Source organism: Lygodium microphyllum, chromosome 9, assembly GCF_053477565.2.
Source record: "Lygodium microphyllum isolate KBCC chromosome 9, Lygodium_microphyllum_v1.1.10, whole genome shotgun sequence".
Classification (NCBI taxonomy): domain Eukaryota; kingdom Viridiplantae; phylum Streptophyta; class Polypodiopsida; order Schizaeales; family Lygodiaceae; genus Lygodium; species Lygodium microphyllum.
The window spans coordinates 10,357,075-10,368,704 of NC_141143.1; positions in this window are offsets into that span (position 1 = coordinate 10,357,075).

The following is an 11,630-nucleotide window of genomic DNA, read 5'->3' on the forward strand; positions in this document are numbered from 1 at the left end:
GGGAACGAGTCAGACCCGGGGCCGATGCCTTGTCTTCTTAGGGGTGACATCTTGCTGGAAAAAAAGAAAGTAAGGAAGTTTGAAGCGAAAATAAAAGTGAGTGTCAGAAAAGGATTAAGTGTCGCCTTGCGGGGGTGCCGAGACAGAACCTGAGACCGATGCCTTGTTCTCCTTGGGTCACTACGCTCACCTCCCTCCTTTTTACATGCCCAAGTATGGAAAAATAAAAACCCTAAAAGAAGAAATGTGCTACAAGAAAATACTTCTTGATCAGGCTATAGGAGTCCTCGCCTAGTAGGAGCTCCTGGTTGTGTTGTCCTTAGTTAGGTAGGTAGTTCAGACCACCACTCAAGGCAACCTCTTTGATAGTTCTTTTTAGTTTGGCCGTGTTGGAGCAGTTGGTTAGTGACTAGCTTTGGACCTATCATTATGCTAGGCCTACTCCTTGTGGATGTCATGCCTTGGTTCTGTCAGGGGGTAGGGTGAGCATTGTGTTGTGTTTAGTATGTATCTATTTTGTATCAGATTGATGCTTCCTTTGGTTGTTTTGTGCAGATCTCGTGTGGGATTCGACGGGCTAAGTCGCCCTATCCCGTGGTCCCCAATGAGAGCGGAATTTTGATGCCGAGAAGTGCTTAAAAATAGCTAAAAATTACGAATATCAAGGGAAAAATATTCAACATCGAAGGCGGCGGCTCGATCTAGGACGATTTTAAGCGTCAAAGTACTTTAAGGGCGCCCGAGCGACACTTGTTGATTTTTCATAATTTTTTAGACTGTCGTGCGGGTTGACAAGAGTTACCGACCAATGCGGGATGCCAAGCCGGACGCCCAAGATTTTTCAGAGCTCAATTCGGAGTCCGGACGGGGAAGGAACGAAGAAATCGGGCAAGATACGAAAAGGTGGACATTAAAGTGGCCAAATGTAAGTGACCTTTGGGGGGGGCCTTGGGGCATTTTATGCCACATCAAAGTGTGGCATCTTTTGGAGGATCAAAAACGTGAGGAGAGATGGCGACAGGAGGCGCCGAAATTTGCGCCAAGAAGATGGGAGATCAAGCATGCTGCCTGTGAACAACCATATCAATCGATTATGGGGCTTCAATCCCCTCTGCCTGCTGGTCTTATCGCCGTGCTTCGCTCCTCCAATGGTGGTCTGAATGCAGAGATGGAAATCTAGTATTTCTCTCTCCTCTCTCTCTCTCTCCTCTAAGGGTAGATTCATGTGGTGAAGAAGAAGAAGAAGAAGAAGAAGAAGAATGGATGACGGATGCTTGTCCAATGAAGACCGGATTGCTCCATGGTTCAAGAGGAGGGTAGATTGTTGATTATGGACTGTCATGAGCATTAATGGCTGCTGGAAATCAGTCCCGAGACATAGCAAATAAAAACCCGCAACCCGCAAAGAACGGTAATCTCATTTTTACAAAGGAAATTGATGTTTTATGCAATTTGCTTCATGAATATTTGTTCCCATGGGATGATTATGCATTATGTTGTTGTTCGCTATGAGTTTGATTAGTTTATGCTCAGAAAATCAGAAAATCATAAGTGTTGTGACTGAAATTAATGGTGTAAAACCCGTAAAACACGCGAAATATGGAAAAATTGGGTGTTTTTGATATATAAATGAAAAATATAATAAGACACACCAACTAAATTTGTGTTTTTGCTGTAAATGAACTTAAGGGCCACAGCCCACAACTCATTTTGTATTTTCAGTTATTTAATATTGCGAAAAATACAAGAGAAATAGAGAAAATGGGTAAAAATAAGAAAAAATAGGTTTTGAGTGTGCGAAAAATACTAAAAAATAAGATTCATGTTTGTGTATGTATGGGGGGTCTGAAGTACGAGGTTTAGCCTCAGTTCAGCCCTACCTTTATGTTTTAGTGAGTTTTTATTTCTTTTTATACAATAAAAACATGGAAAATATTACCCTAAATCTATGCACCGTGCACAATCTAAACGGCGAGGGGGTAAAGAGAATGAGAGTGGTGTTTAAGTGCTGAGAGAAAGAAAAGGCTGATTGTTTTTATCTATGCATATCATACAGATTGATCGTTAATTTAAAATAAGGATCTAGTAGCACGAGGTCTCGTCGGTGCTAGGTTCGTGCAACATAGCAATTACGCGCCAGAGAAATTCATTGAAAGAATGCTTTTGCACTAAGCACAATGCTGATTTTTGTTAATTGTTTGAGCACGTGGACATTCACTACTTGCATAAATCATAAAGAAACTTAAAGGTATCAGGAACTCGTGGATGCATGGCAATTGATTTCCAGAGGAACATGACCCACGTTGAGTGAGTAAGGCTGTCCCAAGCTGTAGGCTAGGCGTTGGGTCTAAGGGGAAAGTAAAGTGAGGTATGGTACATCCTGGAACGAAATAATTGGTACCTTGAGAGGACTATGTGCGAAGTGTTATATATGTTTAGTGACGCATCAAGGGCCAATCCCCAAGATGTAGGAGAGTCGCACTGAGGTAGCGGAAGTCAGCCGTGGGAGGACCTCCTATGTTTGTACTTCGTGCTATTTGGCAATGTACTAGGGACTCCCTCTGAGGAGTATTTATTGGGATGAGAGTTGGACTACGAGACGTGATACAAACGCAAGATGTTTAGGAAGGCAGTGTATGATGTATGTGTCATCAACGCTCTTGGCCGCGAGGCCGTGGAGTTGTTGAGCGCATGATAGAGGTCCGGCTAGTGCTATAGCCAGTGCCGGCCCGTTTTAGGTCCCATCAATTTTTCATGCTGAAATATTTTGAGGTGATGTACTTTCACTAGTTCTTGGTGGGCAGCAGCTTTGGTTACACTTTTCTCACCATTTTTCTCTCGATTTTTGGTGATTTTTTGGGCATTTTCTGCAGTAAAAAGCAAGCAGTTTTAAATTGTCTGCAGTCTTTCAGCCTGCATTATGGCGAGTTCGTCCACTGATCATGCTATTTTCAACATCACTAAGCTTGATGGTACGAATTACTCTTATTGGAAGAGCCAGATTTGGCAGGTGTTGGTACAAAAATCGCAGATCAAACCTTTGAGGTTGAGCGGGCGTCCGCCTGCAACTATGCCAGATGAGGAATGGCTTGAGCTTGATGAGCTATGCAAGTCCAATATTGTATTCTCTCTCACAGAACAGGTTCATTACAATGTATTTGAGGAATAATAGAGTGCATGGCAGTTGTGGGATAAAATCAAGAATCTCTATGACAAGAAAAGTCTAGCAAGTCAGATGTATTGGCTGAAGCAGCTTATGGATTTGCACATGAAGAAGAATGTGACCATGTCTACTCACTTGAGCCAGTTCCATGCTATACTCAAGAACTTGACTTCGCAGGACATCACTTTTGCAAAGGATATCACTCCTCTTTTCTTGCTTGGTACTCTTAATGAGTCATGGAATGTATTTCACACTGCATTATGTGCCTCTATTGCTACCTTGAAAGTATCTGATGTTAAGAGTGCTCTTCTGCAGGAAGAGGCTAACCGTAAGAATTTGGATGCCTCTCGTGTGTCGCATGCTATGACAGTTAGAGGCAGGAATGATGGATATGGAAAGCATGGCAATGGCACTGGCCATGGACAGGATTCTCAGAAATCTCGGTCCAAGTCTTGTGGGAAGTCATGTAGCAAATCCCGTGGCAGGAATGCAGATGTTACTTATCACCATTGTGGAAAAAAGAGCCATATTAGGCCACAATGCCATGAACTGCGCAATGAAAGGTGCAAAGATAAGAGGAAAGACAAAGTGTAGGATAAGTCTTCTAATCGCAGCATAGTGCTTGCAAAGTCCAGCGTTAAAATTGAAGAGATCAATGTTATGCAGCCCGAGGATGTTGATGATAATGATTATATCCTTGTAGCTTCTTCTAGTGCTTCGCAGATGACAGAGATACACTCCATGTATGCACAGTGCTGGCTCTTGTACTCGGGTGCGTCCTTTCATGTGACACCTTTCCGAGAGTGGTTTAATTCATACCGTACTGTTTCGGGTTCTGTGCGCTTATGTGATAACAGCTCTCTTGATATTGTGGGCATTGGTGATGTTAGGCTGCAGTTTCCTTCTGGCAACAGTTTTGTTATGCAGGATGTATGCCATGTACCTGCTTTGACACACAGTCTCCTGTCAGCTGGACAGCTTGATGACGTAGGTTATTATGTATCTTTTGGAGACTCTGCATGGAAGATCACTCGTGGCAGACTTGAAATTGCGAGAGGTGCCAAGGCTCGCAGCCTCTATCCCTTGATTGTATCCGCTTCTTCCCTTGATCATGTTTTGCCTATGGGTTCTATCCCACATGTATCTCTTTGGCATGCCCGTTTGGGCCATATGTCTGAGGGAGGGTAAGTATGTCTGAGGGAGGTCTGAGTAGTCGTTGCCTCCTATAAAGATATTGTCAAGCATTGAAAGACCTGTTTTAGAAGGGAGTCCTAGTGACCCTGTTTTGCTAGCCTGCTAGGCGGCTGTTCTAGGAGTTCTTGTTAATTGTGAGGCAGATAGAGAAGCCTGCAAAAAAAAATGATAATGATAAGAAGAAGGAAAAACCTTGAATATCTTAAAGGAAAAATATGTACAAAGGTGTGTAAAAAAGGGGTTCTAACCCCTATAAAAAAAGAAAAGAAAAGAAAGAAGAAGTTATAAGCAGTTGATCATTGCCTTGCGAAGGCCTGGTAGGTTCTTGGGGACGAGTCAGACCCGGGGCCGATGCCTTGTCTTCTTAGGGGTGGCATCATGCTGGAAAAAGAAGAAAATAAAGAAGGTTGGAGCGAAAATAAAAGTGAGCAATCAGAAAAGGATTAAGTGTCGCCTTGCGAGGGCTTGTAGGTTCTTGGGTACCGAGATAGGTCCTGAGGCCGATGCCCTGTTCTCCTTGGGTCACTACACTCAGCTCCCTCCTTTTTACATACCCGAGTATGTCCATAAAATAAAAACCCTACAAGAAGAAATGTGTTAAAAGAAAATACTTCTTGATCAGGCTATAGGAGTCCTCGCCTAGTAGGAGCTTCTGGTTGTATTGTCCTTAGTTAGGTAGGTAGTTCAGACCACCACTTAGGGCAACCTCTTCGACAGTTCTTTTTAGTTTGGCCGTGTTGGAGTAGTTGGTTAGTGACTAGCTTCGGACCTCTTATCAGATTATGCTAGGCCTACTCCTTGTGGATGTCATGCCTTGGTTCTGTCAGTGGGTAGGGTGAGCATTGTGCTGTGTTTAATATGTATCTATTTTGTATCAGCTTGATGCTTCCTTTGGTTGTTTTGTGCAGAACTAGTGTGGGATTCGACGGGCTGAGTTGCCCTATCCCGTGTGGTCGCCAATGAGAGCAGAATTTTGATGATGATAAGTGCTTAAAAATAGCTAAAAATTACGAATATCAAGGAAAAAATATTCAATGTCGAAGGCGGCAGCTCGATCTAGGACGATTTTAAGTGGCAAAGTGCTTTAAAGGCACCCGAGCGACACTTGTTGATTTTTCATAATTTTTCAGTCTATCATGCGGATTGACAAGAGTTACCAACCAATGCGGGATGTCGAGCCAGACGCCCAGGATTTTTCAGAGCTCAATTCGGAGTCCGGATAAGGAAATGGCCACAAAATGGTCAAGATATGAAAAGGTGGACACTTGGGAGGCCAAAATTTGGGCATGCCTTTTGAGTTTGGACCCCTCTCTAAAATTTTATGCACTTTATGAAGCAAAAAATGTGGAGAGAGAATGAGGGATGAAGAAAAAACGTGGAGCAACATGGCGGCTGTTTTTTGCACCCTCTCATGATGGAGATGGAGTATGCAGGCTGAAAGCAACCCATACAATCGATCATGGGGCTGATCTTCCCTCTCTTGGCTAGTCTTATTGCCTGTCTTTGCCCGTCAAATGGTGGCCTCAATGGAAATATCTGATTTCAGTCTTTCTCTCTCCTCTCTCTCTCCTCTAAGGGCAGATTCATGTGGTGAAGAAGAAGAAGAAGAATGGATGACGGATGCTTGTCCAATGAAGACCGGATTGCTCCGTGATGCAAGAGAAACAAAGATTACTGATTGTGGACTGTCATGAGCATTAATGGCCGCTGGAAATCAGTCCCGAGACATGGCAAATAAAAACCCGCAACCCGCAAAGAATGGTAATTTGATTTTTACAAAGGAAATTGATGTTTTATGCAATTTGCTTCATGAATACTTGTTGCCATGGGATGATTATGCATTATGATGTTGCTTGCTATGAGTTTGATCAGTTTATGCTCAGAAAATCATGTGTTATGACTAAAATTAATAGTGTAAAACTCGTAAAACAAGCGAAATAGAGAAAAATTGAGTGTTTTTGATATATAAATGGGAAATGTAATACGACACACCAACTAAATTTGTGTTTTTGCTGCAAATGAACCTAAGGGCCACAGTCCACAACTCATCTTGTATTTTTATTTATTTAATATTGCAAAAAATACAAAAAAAAGAAAAAATGGGTAAAAATGAGGGAAAAATAGGTTTTGAGTGTGCGAAAAATACTAAAAAATAAGAACCATGTTTGTGTATGTATGGGGGGTCTGAAGTATGAGGTTTTTAGCCTCAGTTCAGCCCTACCTTTATGTTTTAGTGAGTGTTTATTGTTTTTATATAACAAAAAACATGGAAATGAATCCTAAACCGATCAATAATGCACAACCTAAACGGGTGAGGGGGTAGAGTGTATAAAAGGTGTTTAAATACTAAATGAAATGATGAAAAGCTTGCTGGTTTTTATGCATACCATTTAGGTTGGTCGATAATTAAAGATTAAGAACCTAGTAGCACGAGGGTTTCTCGGTGCTAGGTTCATACAACGCCGTATACAAGCGATAGTCAAATTCATTGAAAGAATGCTTTTGCACTAAGCACAATGCTGATTCTTCTTTGTTTGAGCACGTGGGAATTCACTACTTGCATAAATCATAAAGAAACTTAAAGGTATCAGACAATACCTCCTAGATGCATAGCACCTATATTCTCTAGATCGTGACCAACGTTGAGTGAGTAAGGTTGTCCAAGCTGTAGGCTAGGCGTTGGGTCTAAGGGGAAAGAAAGTGAGGTATGGTACATTCTTGGATACGATCAATTGGTACCTTGAGTGGAAATATGTGTGATATTGTGTTTTATGTTGAGCGACACATCGAGGGGCCAATCCCAAAGATGTAGGAGAGTCACAGTGAGGTAGCGGCAGTCAGCCGTGGGAGGACCTCCTATGTTTGTGCTTCATGCCATTTGGCAATGTGCTAGGGACTCCCTCTAAGGAGTGTTAATTGGGTTAGAGTTGGACTACGAGACGTGATACAAATGCAAGATGTTTAGGAAGATGATGTATGTGTCATCCATGCTCCTGGCCGCGAGGCCGTGGGGTTGTTGAGCGCATGATAGAGGTCCGGCTAGTGCATGAGCCAGTGCCGGCCCATTTTAGGTCCCATCAAAATACCTTGATCTTTGTATCATTGCTTCCACCATAACTGAGCTTGGCCAACTAACTTAAGTTTGGCTATCATTGCTTGATTGGTAGAGGCAGTTCACGAAGCGGAGAAATAGTAATCCATTGACTCAATCCATATCTCCACCTCTGTTGCGACGTTTATTCCTTCTCCATCAAACTTTGGTGCCTTAATTTTCTTGAGAAGAAATTTATTTTCTTGCATGTCAGTATTCGTGGGTACAAAAGGTGCTTGGAAATCAAGCCATACCACTTTGGTTATTCTGTTTAGGATATGTCTATGAACCATAGATTAATCAATCAAGTAGCATTACGAAGTTTTTTTCTAATATCAACTGTAATGTACCTGCCTATCGGCTATCTAGGTACGTTTTTAGCAGTCCATTGACGAGTCTAAGTGATGCTGCTCACCATTCCCATGGAATGTTAGGGGATTTTTTGCCTAGAGTTTCTCGAGTCCGCCTTGCAATGGAACATTCACGACCGTACCCACTAGGATCGACCTAAAATATGGATCCCTAATGGTCAAGGTCTCTTGGCAGCATTCTAGCATCGGGTCCTAGACATCCTACTTTTTGTAGAGATACCCAAGCCGAAGCAGATCCATGCCACACTTGGTTTAAAGAGAATGCGAAACAAGAGGGATGTGCCGCTCAACCTATCTACCTGTAGGGCATAGTCCCATTCTGGTCCCCTAAAAGGACATGAGTCAGGATTTTAACTTAACAATACCTAAAGGTCAAACAACGATAAAACCTTGTGAGAAGCCTCCCAATTCTCTAGGACCACCCTGCCATAGGATAGACTCATCGGGGGTTCTGTCCACCCACTTCCCTAGATAGCTTTAGGTTTCTAATTAGGTCCTACCACAATTACATGTGACATTTAAAACTAGCTTTCTTAATTAAGCCTTTAGGAAATAGGATTTGTTCGCGTAATTTACAGCATAGACACGAAAACAGAGCAAGCGGTCCTTTTGACAAATAAGTTCCTTAACTTATCTTCATGTTAATCTTTGTCTCCTACCCATACAAGAGAAATTATGTATCCCTTCTATCCAACAGAAGTCCATGGTCCAAATCGCATGGCACCATAATTTCCATTTATTATCTGGAATAGGATCTTCCAACGCCATACACTTTGGGCTCACGGCAGTCATCAACTCCATTTCAAACTAAGCAAGGGGTGTTCAGAGCTCCAACTGACCCTAAGCAACCTAGGAGTGAGACACAACTTTCGTGGTTGGCCTTTTCACCACTTGACCTTCGTCCTGTGAATTAAGCAGTGCCCTCTCGGGTTGAAACACGATGTGACCTTGGAGATGATCCACCTTTCCTTAATTAATCCAATTAAGAATCAAGCACAATCAAGGCAATCAGCCTGATATCATCTACCAAGAAACATTCCTTTATTTTTCATGGCAACTTGTCATCACTAACCCCTGCCATGCATTTATCATCAAACACAAGCACTTGGAATAATCATCCAAATCACATCCCAACAATCAGTTTAATGCAAGAGCATTTAGGACATTATTTGATTAGTCAACAAAAAACAATGTTATCCTTTTCCAAACATTGTAGGAATAGTCGCGATAACCTTTCCATCACGCATTTGCTCTCCCCCTTGGGATCAGGAGTGGTTCTATGTAAAATTTACTTAACACACCCTTCTTTTGGCTAAGGCATATGTTAGGGTTTCAAACATTGTACAAGACATAAGTCCTAGTAGTCACTTATGTTGATCGATAACCCAGCCTTCTTCCCAACAAGTGCAAAAGCATCAGTCTTTCCTTTGACTTAGGGTTTCCTAGTAGTCACTTATGATCGATAACCCAGCCTTCTTCCCAACAAGTACAAAAGCATCGGTCTTTCCTTCAACTAAGGGTTTCCTAATCCGTAGAGCTCTCCACTTGCCTTTGAGGCTTGGAATTGTAGTTTGTACCTAGCTCAATCCCGGAGTTGGGTTGATGAAGGTAGTAGTTGTCAAGATTGTGGGAGAGAAGGAAGGAGTCTCACTTGTAGCTATCTCACTTACACAATGGGGGAATACACAAAGGTGGAGGCTGAAAATAAATTTTCTCTTCTTAGTTGTGTAAGCCAAAAAGAACTCTCATACAGAGAAATAGAAGAACCCTATATATGGGTCTCAAACAAAACTCAACTAACTAAGGTGGCATACTAACTGAGCCACGAACTAGAGTAGATAAGGATAGCTGTCATCTAGCTACTATTCATGGGCGATGTACCAACCGCATCTGCAGCTAACAAGTCGATGACATAAATGCACAATGGTCACCCTGGCATATCATGAGTGGAGCTCGATATCTCAACACTCCCCCTCGAGCTCAATCCCAATTCCTGCACACCAAGTATGTCTCTGAACTTGCTCAGCTTCTCTGTGCCCAATGCCTTCGTGAATATGTCAGCTACTTGATCCTCTGTGCTGACATAAACTAGATCAATAAGACCTAGTAAAACCCTCTCCCGCACATAGTGACAATGCACCTCAATGTGCTTTGTTCTAGCATGATAGACTGGGTTATTTGCCAAGTGTATACTGCTCATGTTGTCACAATAAATGACAACTGGCCCATCTGTAGGCTGATGCATATCATAAAGTAGCTTATGCAACCAAGCTACCTCACATGCAGCCATTGGTGCACCTCTGTACTCAGCCTCTGTGCTCAACAAGGCAACTGTAGGCTGTTTCTTGCTCCTCCAAGTGACTACAGCACTCCCAAAAGAGAACACATATCCACTGGTAGATCATCTATCGGAAATACTACCAGCCTAATCAGCATCAGTGTATCCATGCAACTGTATCTGAACCCGTCTCATAAAATAGTCCATACTGCAATGTGGACTTCACATACCTAAGTATGCGTCTAGCCGCATCCAAATGCGGTTTTCTTGGAGCCTGCATAAACTGACTTACCAATCCAACAGCATAGCTCAAATCTGGCATGGTAATAATCATATAAATTAAACTTCCTACTATGCGTCTGTACATAGTAGGGTCTTCGAGAAGCTCACTTGTATCTGTGCTCAGCTTCACATTCTGATCCAAAGGAACTGAAATAGACTTACAGCTTGTCATCCTATATTTGGACAGCACGTCCAATCCATACTGCCTCTGCAAGAGCCGTATCCCACTTGGTGATCTAATCACCTCAATGCCCAAGAAATAATGCAGCTCTTCCAAATCCTTCATCTCAAACTTTTGCTTCAATAGCATTTTCATATGAAGGATATCTTCATCACTATCACCTGTGATAATCAAATAATCAACATAAATGACAAGCAGCATAATAACTTTCTCTGTTTTTCTCACATAAAGTGAGAAATCTGCCTTGGAAATCTGAAAGCCAATAGTGACAAGATACTATCCTATCTTGTCAGACCATGCTCTAGGTGCTTGCTTCAAGCCATACAAGGCTTTCTTTAACCTGCAAACAAACTCAGGATGAACAACATGCACATAACCTGGTGGCTGCTCCATATAGATCTCTTCTTGCAAATCACCATGCAAGAAGGCATTCTTTACATCCATCTGATGTAAAGACCATCCCTTTGATGTAGCCATAGCAATGACTGCTCTTACGGTTGCCATCCTTGCAACCGGACTGAATGTTTCTTCATAATCAATGCCATATGTTTGTGCATACCCCTTGACTACTAATCTTGCCTTGTATCTGTTCACAGAACCATCTGCATTGTGCTTCACCTTATAAATCCACTTACAACCAATTGCATTCTTATCTTTAGGCAAAGGTACCAGTTCCCATGTAGCATTTGCTTCCAAGGCATCCATTTCTTCATCCATAGCTTTCTCCCATTTTTCTTTTTCCATGGCTTGCTCAAAAGAAGTGGGTTCTGGTTTCTATATCACTTTAACCATATAGGCATAGTGAATGGTTGTAAATCCATCATATTTTAGTCTATCCACAGGATACCTAGCTCTGGTAGACCTGCGCAAAGTAGGCTCACTTCCAAATGCTCTCAAAACATCCTTGGTATTCCTTACTCTAGGTGTAACAACAGAAGGAATACTCAACTCATCATCAATGCTCTATTCTGAGCCACTGGATTCACCATCCACATAAGAGTGACCTGCATTCACATCAAACATGGGCTAATCTACCTTCTGTTTTCCTTTTTGTGATACCTGCATACCAT